An 11,992-nucleotide genomic window follows, 5' to 3' on the forward strand; every position below is an offset into this window, starting at 1 on the left:
TTTAGGGGATAGATTGTGGTAGTGTTACAGTTTCTGGTTTAGATAATGCCAATATGTCTGAATTACTATAAAGAGAAAAAGCGATTAATGTATGCGTAAGGAGCCCACAGTGATGGCTGTGTTTTACCTACATGTATATAGCTGGAATTTCAGATCAGCATTTGGCACTTGTTAAGCAAGTGTTTGGTCACTTCATGAACCTTAGTTGGTGGTCAAACAGCTCACTTTGCATCAGAGTTGTAGCATATCCAGTATGTGTGAGGTCTAGCTGTGATCCATTCCTTGCTGATGGCTGAGAATAGCCTCCTGAAACACTGTTAAAGCAGGGCAATGTATGTTTTCAGAAAAGATAATACAGGGGCTTTTCAGTTCTAATTGAATGATGTAGAATGTTTAATACTCTTAAATCTTTCCCAAAGTATCTATTTAGTCAGCTATTCAGGCTCTTCATTGTTAAATCTGTAGGGCTGAAAAATCACACCATTATTTTAAAGCTTATGGCAAGTAGTGTGTGAAGCTTAGTGCTCATGAAGTATCTTGGTGAGGGTTTCTTTCCACAGGAGTCCAAGCTTCCCTGTTCTGCCTAATTATGGTGATACTGATCTAAGTCACAGGGATAAGCTTGACATCTGAAAGCTTGGCTCACTTTCTGAACTAGTTTCTGGTGTTTGCTGAGAAATTTCTTCTAACAAGTCTTAGATATAATAGTATGTTTAGAAGCGTTAAAATGCAGTCTCCCTTTTGCAGGCAGCAGCCCCTTAGCGGAGCTTACTGCAGACTGGATGGTGCTAACTTAAGGTGTGTAGCAGTCAGAGCTAGGTACAAATTGATGCAGTCCAGTCATGGACTGTTTTCTGTGGTTCTGTAAGCAAAATGATGAAATCATCTGACGATTCTTTAGGAGAGAATTTTCTTTGTCATTGAAATCCCTGCTTGTCGTTCTGAAAAGGAAGGAGCCTTTTCCTGATTTGAATGGCTATCCTGCAGTACACATGGGTGTTGAGGAAGCTAGTCTCTAAGACTCCCTTGTTAAGAGCTTTGGTGTATGAATTAAAGGGGAAACGTTGGAATAATCCTTAATACTACTTTCCTTGTTTGATCAAAGTGAGGGGAGAATTTCAAGCTAGTGCATTTTTGTTCAGAGTTGGAATAAAACCAAAGGAAGAAAGCAAAGGAAGAAAGGGAGTAGAGCTCTCTCCTGGACATGGCGAAGTGGCAGGCTGTGATGGAATGAGAACTCTGAAAAACTTATTGTGAAAACTTAAACTGGAAGCTGTAATTCTTTGGTTTGCAGGTTCCCTGCCTGCCTACTGATGAAGTTGTTAGAGGTTGGATAAAATACTTAAAAAAAGAGTTTCTTTCTAGACCCTAAGTAGATTTCCAGAGAGGCAGTATTTAATCTCAATGGAGCCTAGCAGTGTATTTTGGAAGCAGTAAGGACTTAGTTTTAGTTAGAAAAGATTCTGGTTTCATTTGTTACTTATGTACTGTTGACGATATATCTTGGACTCTAACCTTGTTACAGATACTATTGTTACCGAAATCTCGGAATGAAAAACTTATCGACACCAATGTGATGTAGATAAGCAGACACTTCTTTATTAATGGCCGGGTGCGTGAGCGAGTCCTCTCACGATCAACGCACACCAAGCTTCAAAATCAGATACCATATATAGAACTTATTCATACATATTCATTAAATATTCATACATAATCATAATATTTTCCATAAATCATTAACATATTCTCCTCCCATATCCAATTCTGCGCAGTAGAGCTTAGAAAGCTCCAGAAATGGGTCTGGGGTACGATTTGGGTAGGTGGTACATGAGTCAGTGGTCGTGATCTCCCCCTGCCGGAATTACCTTTTACTAAAAGTTCACGGTTTCTTGGCAGGCAACTACAAGCTGTTCCAGTCGACTCTTCCCAATTTCCATTAATCTCATATTCCGACATCTCAATACACTTTCTACATACAGAAGACTGGTCAGATACAAAGAAACCTCTCAAACCCTAAATTATTACCTAAGTTTCAACAATGATTCCAGCCCATTTTTCTGGCCTTGGTACAGGATGTACAGAGGGTCTCATAGCAGCTTTTACTAAACAATTGTAAGTTTCCTCAAAATATATTTTTATCCTTCTATATTTCTATTCTATAAAATCTATAAAATCAAATAATCAAACAAATAAAGTCAATCAATCTTAACTTATTAACAAATCGATAACACTATCTGCTTGAATACTTTTTTTGTCAGGCAATAACAGCTAATCTGTGCTGTAAAGCTTGGCCATTTTCATTTTCCCTGACAGTTCGTGTTGACTGTAGCTTGTCTTTTAGTTTCCTAATTTATTCCCTGCTTTTTTGGTGCAATCTTACTAATATATGTAGAAGGCAATACATAATACATGAGCTGCATCTACAAACACCAACCAGAGCGTTTTAAGAAAGAATGAGTGTAGGGAAAACACACTTTATTGTCTTAATGAAGAATCATAAGGAGACTTTAAATACATCAGAATACATAATAACATTAGCAGAAATGGTAGATTTCAGAAGCTCTTATGAATCTTTATTTTTTTTCCCAGTACATTTTAATAACAAATAATTTCAGAGCCATGGCTACCCTCCTCCCTTCCTCTTCTTTAATCAGTGTTATTAATGCTTTCTTAGTCTTTAGGGGCTCCTGATAATGCTAAACCATCAGAAAGTAAAAGAAGAAAAATACTTTTTGCGACTTTAGGGCTCCAAATGATTCTCACTAATGACTTCTATGTTTATTCAAAATCCCAACAATTTGCGTGGCCAGAATCATAGTGCTTATTTCTTAAGAGGATATTGATTGTATTTTTTTCCCCCTAAAAACCTAGTTATTTACTAAGGCTACTGGATAGATAACCAGAGGTATTTAAACAAAACCAAAGCAAAATACTCTTTGCATGCAGGTAATGAGGTTGCTGTGGATGGTTAGCAGTTAGATCAGAACAGTGAAGCAGCAAGCTGTATAATATGATTTTATTTACAAAAGTACAGTTTTGGCTTCTTCGTTTCCAACATTTAACACATATAAACTTCCATCTGGTTATCCTAAAAAAATGGCAGTTTTTAGGTTGGGGTTAGGCACACGGAAGATAAGGCAACTGTCTGGGTTGCACAGGAAATGTACTGTTTCAAGTCCACATTCTGGTACTGTCCCATGCAATTGATTATTTTTCCTTTATGTATGTCTTCTATGTTCATTTTATAAACACTAAATTATGAGTTCTTTGTGTTTGTTATGTAGTATGCTGAAAATTTGTGTGCTGTGTTGCTTAGTTCTACAGATACTTTTTTTTATTCTAGCCTATATGGAATAGACTTTAAATAAGCACAGCAGGATATTTTTTATATTTGAAAGACATGGTGGCTTTCATTAAAAATTATAATGATTATCACCTTGAATATTCTTTCCTTTATTTACAATGATAGGATGGGGGAAGAGAGAGGATATTTTCCTTGCCCTTCAATAACAGAGGATTATATTCAGAGGCCAAAGCTTTATTATCCCTATTTTTTCTCCAGATTTTAGGTGAAAAAGGTTCTAAGTATATTTACGAAATCATAATTCTTCAGTATTTATTTTGTGAAGGTGTGATGCCAACTTTAAGCTCCTTTGAATCGTATATCTTAGGCTAGAGATTTGCTAACAGTTTACAGGAAGTACTTACTATTCTCATTTTCAATACTTTCTACAGTGTATGGAATGTTAAAAAAGGTAGAAGGGCATCTATTAAAATACAAAGTGAGATGCAAATATTACAAATTTGATGTAACAGCTCAGATGTATTTAATTTTCCTAATAATTGTTTTTATCAGGTGAAGTAATTGTGAATTATTTTGTCTCAGAATACCGTCTATGGGAGGTTTTGTTGTGTGAAGTTCTTAAATTATTCTACAGTAAGATGTCCTCAAACTCTGTGTACCTTACCAGATTATGCAAAGTATTCCAAAGAACTGTATGAACAGTGGTGTTCGCTGCTTGATGCATGCCACCGAGTTGGGATGCCCAAGCCCTAGCTGCTGTTGCTAATTGCAGTGCTCAAGTAAACTGAAGTCTGGGAAATCAAACATTAAGAACATCCCATTCTGACAGATCTCAGAAGCCTTTTCAGGTCAGTTACATTGTGGGCTTTAGCATGGAGTCAGGGCCTTGGTTTCTTGCAGCCCTGAACTCACTTCAGTCACATAAACAGTTTGTTCCCTTTTCCCTTTGTTTTAAAAGATTTGAGGAGTTTCTGCTTTGTATCAAGGAATATGGATGCTGTTTCACAAGATCATCCTCTTTCCTTCTGTGGTTTCCTTTGATTTCCCTGCACACGTTTCACCTTCTGTGGCAATGAGGTGGGAATATTACTGTCTGGTTTAGTATACAGAACCTGAAGGTTTCATCTGCAGACCTTACCTTACCCAAAGTAAAAAATAGTAATACAAGGTCAGGTAACAAGGCCATTGTAGTAAAAATACACACAGAGGCTGAGTCCAGGTGGCTAAAGCAGCTCAATTTTATTTCACTTTTTAGCTTTGCCTGACTTACTGTAATGTAGTTTAAATAAAAATTTAAAATCAATTGTGTGTATGCATGTATGTTTATAATGAGGTAGACATGTAGAATCACAAAGTAGAGTGCAACAGGGGATCTCGGTGTCACTACCAAATGCAAATGTGAAATGCAAATATTATTCTTGCTGTTTGAACTAGGCACTGAAGCTCCTCGTGAAGTCAACAGAGCCTCCACATAATTTAAATCCTCCATGCGACGAGTCCATCCAAACTAATTTTCATCTGTGTTTCAGCTAATGCAACTCAGTCATTTTTCATAAAATTTCTTACTAGGAGCAAGTAAAGAGTCTCAGAAACTCAGTGCTGTGCCAGGGCTTGTTTGGTCTGGGATTTAGTCTTTGTGGAAAATCTAGCTGTCTGTGTTTCTCCCAGTTCTCATTATTGTCTACCCCAATCCTATAACTGTTTTATCCCACCTTGCTTGTATCTCTCCATCACCTTGGCTCAATCCTTGATTGAGGAATAAGAAATTCCTGGTGCTGACTGATGCACACATCTGCCATACAGATATCTCTCTTCTCCCTCTGTATTGCTGGAGCATGACATGGAGACTGCTGCTATGCTGGAGGGAAGTAATTTCTTCAGAGTTTTGGTTTCTTCTCCTGAGACAGCGGTGTGCAAGGCAGCCCAGTTGCCGTGGGATGGATGATAGTCACTGTAGATGGAGTGAATCAAAGTACTTAAAGAGTGGTAATTTGTGAGAAAAATCTGCTGAATCTGTAGAAACATTTTTTTTTTAATTAGTTCTTAACCTTCTGCTCAAATTAGTTTGAATATTTCCAGACATTAAAATGACACATTTTCCTTTTCATCATTTCTGCTTTTCCTTCCTTTCCTACCCCGCAACTTTTAAGTTCTGTTCAAATCATGGAAGTGCCTATGGATAGTCTTTAAATTCTTAACAGAGATTCAGAGAGCAAGGCAGTATTTTCTGCTAACTACATTTGTGACAATAGATGAAAAACAAATGAAAATTAGTTTGGGCAGACTCTTGGCATCAAGAATTTCAATTATCTGGTGGCACTGTGAGCTCTGGTGTCTAGTTGAGGTGCCAGGCTTAAACTTCTTCAGCTGGTGACATGGATATATCTGTGCATTGTATACGCCTCTCACTTAGTGAGCGAGTGAGCAATTAGACAATGTGTAGGTACCTCTAAATTATATTTCTCAGAAACTTCATGTAAAAATTGCCCTTTATTCTTCTTGGTAGAAGGAGCAGTAAGTGTCCCTCATATCAGATCCTCCACCAGAGTGAAACAGAAATTGGAAATTTGAGATAACTGCATAACTAGTTTTGATTAGAAAACTAGTTTTGCTTGCCTTTTTACAATTTCTAGACAAACTGTTACCATGGAATCGGTATTTAAACTGCTCTGTTGAGATGTCAATGATTAATTTGTTATTGAACAGTCTTCCTGTGTGTTTAAACTTTGAAACATTCCCTTTTGTGTTTTCTAGGGATAAAATTAATTTTTAGCATCTCTTTTCTGTGAGAATTCCTGTATTTACGTGTTCAGGCTGCTTTCTTGGTTTAACTGATCCTCTTCTGTGGTGCTGCAGACCTGAATGTATACACAGTTATGTAAGGAGTTATAATTAAGATCTGAGAAACATCATGCATAGATGACTGTAGGCTCTAATATTCGTTTGCTTTTTGTTATTTTGCTATGAAGCTTATTGCAGACAGTTTTCTTTCAGTTGACTTCTTAAAACAATTTTTAAGCAACTTCTTACAGAAAGAATAAACTACTCTTAGGTCAAAGTAGAAGCCATCAACTGATTTGCTTTCAAGTGAACGGGCAATATGATTTCTTGTTAAACAAATACAACTTTACATGTAAGCAAATCCATTGTGCATTATGTAATAGCTATTTTGCATACTATAGGACACCACACATAATTTTTTTAATGACTAAACTTTTTTCAAAACAAAACTAAAAAGACCCCAACCCCCAAACAACTACTGAGGCAGTCATACATTCTATAATGGATAGCTTCTGGGTTTGTTTGAAGTACAACAAATGAGTTTTGAATCTGTAACACTATGGGAGTATGTATACGCAAGGAAGAGATAATACTGGAATATAACCCTTTTGAAAGTATTTTGCTTTCACATTCAAAATGAAAGGCTAGATTAAGTTTCTCATTGGAGAAAATAAAGCTTATAGGAAGTTTAATATCTCAAATATGCAGATTGCTCTTAAAAAACAAATGAGGTCTTGCTTCAGGAATGGCAAATTAGAGATTTTGTAGCAATTTCAGATCAAGATTCTGAGTATAAAAATGTATGTGTCTTTTAAATAAATTTCAGGAAGTTTTTGAAATGTCTGAGTCCATGTCTAAGCATCTTGTTTTATTGCTGTACTTCAGTTTGTCACGTTACTGGAAATCCAAAACAAGACTTTCTTGTTGGAGGGAAGAAGCAGAATTTTTTTAGAGGAAGCCATTTGAGTTTTGGACAAGATGCAAGCATTACATTTTGGTCAGTTTACTTCTTTACATTTTATTGTCCTTTAAATCCACTGCATTTAAAGTAGAAGTATGTAAATTTTGGCCTGGTTTTTGGATCTGTGTGGATCAGATGTAAAGTGTCTTCTCACTTAGGGAAATCAAGGTGCTTAGCTCTATAAAACAAACCCAGTGTGTTTATGATTGAATGAACCACAAGTATGAACAGAATATCTTTAAATATATCTATAAAATACAGTCTTTACCTCACAGGGAGAGTCTGGAAATGTATCTGATCGATTTTGTAGTTTTGGGCACAGTGTAAATGAGACTTTCTGGTGCTGCAGTATATTTTTTCTGGCTCTGCTGTGTTCTGTTCTGGCCAGCTAGCTGTGTGTTAATCCTTTCACAGAAAGGAAATCTGTGGAGTGCGGTCTTCTGATTATAATAAAATACTCAAAAGAGTTTTGTGTAAGTTACATTTACAGCAAGGAGCTGTCTGGGACTGTAGCAAGTTAGGTACTTGTAGGAAAAATGCTAAAATTTATTTTGTGGAAATAAGAGGATGGTTTTGCTCTTAGCTGAGGAAGATGTTCTCAGTGATGTGAAAAATGTAAGGAGTGGTGTGCTTGCTGATGAAAACTGTATCTGCTTCATCCCCAAAGATTAAAGAGTGAAGGGTCAGATCTCTCCACAAAGCTAGAAACATAAATGTCAAATATTACATCTTTAAATGTATTTGCTATGCCAGAGTATGTCACTGGGAGTCTCCTAATGATGAGTTTGTCCCGTATTGTCAGATCTTGCCTTTGCATTACTTCTGTTCTTCAGGAAGTTTCTGAGATTTTTTTTTTTTTTAACCTTTGATGTGTCTTTTTTTTCTTTCTGGATTTGTGGAAACAACTAGTTTCTTGGTGCTTGTTTTGTGTTCCAAGTCTGTTCTATGTGGACATGGAGGCTGCAGGATCCAGGGAGAAATCTTTCTGCCAGTCTCAGGGAGTTGCTGGAAGAAATCACCTTTGTTTCTTGTGAAAATAGTGTCACTCTGGGGGGCTAAAACCAATATTGTTTGTTCCCTGCAGCTCTTTTAAAACTGCTGCACTTCTGTGGGAGGTGAATCAGCAGGGAAGGCAGCAAACTGAAGCCTTTCACTTAGGTAGAAATAAAGCTAGTCTAAAGCTGGAGCTTCTTGTACTGTTGCAAAATTGGCCGTGCATTTGTGGCTCTAGATGAGTTCAGGTTTGTTGACTGTAATGCAAAAGCAACCTAAGCCTTATGTTCCTTCTGAATAGAACATCATTTGTATTTCAGGTGGGATGGAGCTTGTCAACAGATGGAACACAGCAGCTGAAAGCTCTTCTTCCTTCAAGTTACAGGATGACTTTCTTACCCTCAAGCTACTGGAGTTCAAAAAGAAATTTTGCTTGGTACTAAGTAACTATCACAGAATTGATTGTGTTTTCCTGTTTGCAGAGACAGGGTACTTGACTAAGCAGGTTAATGTTATGAGGGTAATTCCCACTTAAAATACCCATTTTCTTCACCTGCTCGATGGTCTTCCTTCTACCCTGGTCTCTGCCTTTCCAGTTCAGTTCTGTCTTGACTGCAAAGATAGTACCCATACGGAGCTTTGGTTCTTATTCAGCCTAATGGTTGGGTAACTTCCAGTTCTTGAAGCAAGCTGGGAACAAGCTAATGCTGAAATTGACAGCTAGTTCAAGTAAGACTTGGCAAAGCTTATTTCAGATGTAATTAACTATATTTACTTATATTTACTGTAATTTGTAGTAACACAACTTAGATTTAATTTTTGACAGCAGATTCTTCTGCCATGTGGTGATGTTTGCTTCAGTTGAGGTGGTTGTCACTGACAGCTAATCTTTCTGTGGCAGCGTGTAGTCAAGTGATTAATCACCTTAAACAATATTCTTAACTAACAGCATTCTGTCTTACAGTGAGAACAATCTGGAAACAATTTGCCTTGTCTGCCTTTTTTTCAACATGATCTGCATGCTACCTAGCTTTTGAAGAACCTGATTAGAGGGCTTTCCTGTCTGTCATTTTAAAATGCTGTTACATCTTTAATAACAGTTGCAAAAGTTTGAATGGCTATGCATTGAAGTTGTATTCTGGTTCTCATTTGCTGTATTTAGGAGTTACACTTAGATGGATAGAATGTTTCTTATTATCAGTTTGTAAATTCAGTTAAACAGCATTATGATCTAGGAACTTTTTTTTTTTAATCACAAAACATTGGTCCAATTTTTATTTATACATTGGTCCAATGAACTCTTCACCTTGGAGAATGATTTCTCTTGCTAATTAAAATGGCCTTGTTCAGTATGTTCTGAGACAAAAGAGAATTAAGTCTGTATGTTTATTGTACTAGTGGGTGATGGACTTTTGATTAGGGCTTGACAGCAGTTCATGCTTTAGTTTGACCATATAATACATATTTCTTAGACAGGGTCCAAAAACCTTGAGTAATATGGAAGAAGCAGCTCTGGAAAGTAACTTCCCTGTAAATGTTTGCTTTAGGTGGCTTCTGAACTGTTTACAGTTACTCCACATAATTTGGAGGGTTTATGTTCAGTGGCAATTTTGTATGGCCTCCAGAAAAATACATTCAGATGGAGAAATGGGTTACATAACTAGCTTAACAGAGAAAGATGCAGTATTTCTGTGATTACTGGTGATTAAAATGATTGATTTTAGTTGTATTTGACAGTCATAAGTAGAGGATGGTATGTTTTCCAGAATAGTGAGTCTTGTTGCAACTTTATTGTCATTAAAGGCTATAGTTGCACAGTGACCAGTTTAATCATATTGCAATCAGTAAGGACTTTTCTGTAAAATAGCAAGCTTGTTTTATTTAAGACTATTAATTCCTCACTAGTTGAAGGTTATAGTTTACAGCACAGGCTTGTTACATGTGTATTTAAGTGTAACTAGCTAGTATTTGGAGGTTGTTTTTTTATACCTTTAGGATTAAACTTGTAGTTGCAGTAAACCCTTGGGTCTCTTGTTATTTGCTGTGAGAAGGAAAGTCAAGGTTATGTATGTTTGTATATACCCATGTACTCATACACCCATATATTTGTACATGTTCTCTGCAAAGCTGTTTTCCTTGATGTGTCAGCAGAGACAAATAGGAAAGCAAGATATGGCATAGAGATATTATGTATTCATGTTTGAAATATGTCTTTTAATCCCAGGCAGTGTATCAGAAATTTGAATGAAATATAACATTATAAACGATGATCTGTAGTATATATAAGGAAAGGTATGTGCCAGAGCCAAAATGGAAAGCATTTTTATGCAAACTTTTATGAATGTCATAATTCTAAACCTTAAGCTACTATTAGGCATACCAGTAACCATAAAGCCTGTTTACACAAGTTCAGGGGCTTTCCTCTTACGTAATTATAAGTTTATCTATTTTAAAGAATCTTAAAAACAGAACTTTGCATTCAGTTATCTCTGTTTATTAGTGTTCAGTGAAAAGTATTTTTTGCAGCCTGCGATGCACTGGTAAAGAATGTGGAAAAATTATGCTTAGGTAGATGTGAACTGATTAAATTGCTTTTTACAGTAAAAGTGATTCTGAAGTTGCTTATGAAGAATAGTGTATGTAACTAACACAGATGAGTTTTTAAAAATTGTATTTATTTATTTGGTCCATATTTGAGCAAACTAATGTGTGGTCATTTTCACATGCAAATACTTTGATTTGGTTGCATGCACATAGGACTCACATTAATCATAACAGGAGACACATGGTAAATAAATGTCACAATTTGGTTTACTTTGCATAGAGTAACTATACAGTTAAATAGAAGTGTACAGCCACCTGCAGGTATGTATGCCTGCAAAAGTAATGAACTTGTATTTTGGGAAGCTGTTCACAAAACCACTTTAAAATATATTGGTTGAATTTTGAAAGTGCCACACTGCTGAGGTAATTTAAAGAAAAGAAAAGAAAAGAAAACAAAAAACACCCAAAAAGCACAAAAATCCCTTTTAAAAATCCACACAGTATGTAACAGTAGAACTTCGGTGATGAAGAAATTCCAGAACTTTATTGTCTTAATACTTGACAGTTTTTTGCATTCTTGTTTTAAAATTAGGTGAGAGTCAGGATGCACCCAATAACCTTCAAATTCATGCAGTTCTGATGGAAATGTTTCTAAAATGATTGAATTTTCTATTAATATTACTTATAATCATTCTGCCATACAGAACAGAAATTTACACTATGAATTAGTAGCTGGCCATCTTTCTAAATTCAGAGAAGTTGTATTCTTTACTGCTTAGCTGAAGAAGAAACGATGTTACATCTGTGTTTAGACAATTTCTACCCCTCCACCCCCGTTTACCTGAAAGAGAAATAAAAATATCATCTAAACAAGCAGCTGTTTGCAAGTCAGTTATTATTTTCTATTGAACATGTAAGCTTGAGTAGAAAATGCAAGTGCACCCTATATATATACCTCTGTGCACTTTTGGTGGAGGAGACCTCTCCAAGGAATGATGAGATACTTAGTTCTCAGCAGCACTGATTCTGCAAATATGCTATTTGTCCTGATAATATGCATATAAACCTGATTAAACTAAAGTGGCTGCTGGGTATTGTAACTGTCTTGTGAATCAATCTTTGCATTTCTTTAAAATCACTTTATCTTTAAGCATGTAATAGGAATCATAGGTTCATGCTTTGTTTTTTCTGTGTAATGTCTTAAAACTGTGTGTCAGAGGTCTTAGTGGCAACAGAAGTAGTTTTACAGGAGGCAGTTCTATAACTGTTCTGTAATACCTGCCATCAAACTGAGAAAAGCTGTCAAATGTATAATGTTACTCAATTGTTCAGGTTTCTTTTACTCTTGTATATAATTCTGAAGCTGAAAACAAAACTGAGTTTGGATTTGTTCTCCTTCCTTTACGTGG

The 11,992-nt window shown here is 36.1% G+C and overlaps 1 long non-coding RNA gene across 1 annotated transcript; it reads left to right on the top strand.

The window, feature by feature from the left end:
- Positions 1-4,118: 4,118 nt before the first annotated feature.
- Positions 4,119-11,646, top strand: LOC114018019 (uncharacterized). Its single transcript, XR_003563389.2, has 4 exons — positions 4,119-4,152; positions 4,263-4,381; positions 6,971-7,082; positions 8,360-11,646. It is a non-coding gene; the product is annotated as an uncharacterized LOC114018019 (long non-coding RNA).
- Positions 11,647-11,992: the final 346 nt, after the last annotated feature.

Source organism: Falco cherrug, chromosome Z (assembly GCF_023634085.1).
Source record: "Falco cherrug isolate bFalChe1 chromosome Z, bFalChe1.pri, whole genome shotgun sequence".
In the NCBI taxonomy this organism is placed as follows: domain Eukaryota; kingdom Metazoa; phylum Chordata; class Aves; order Falconiformes; family Falconidae; genus Falco; species Falco cherrug.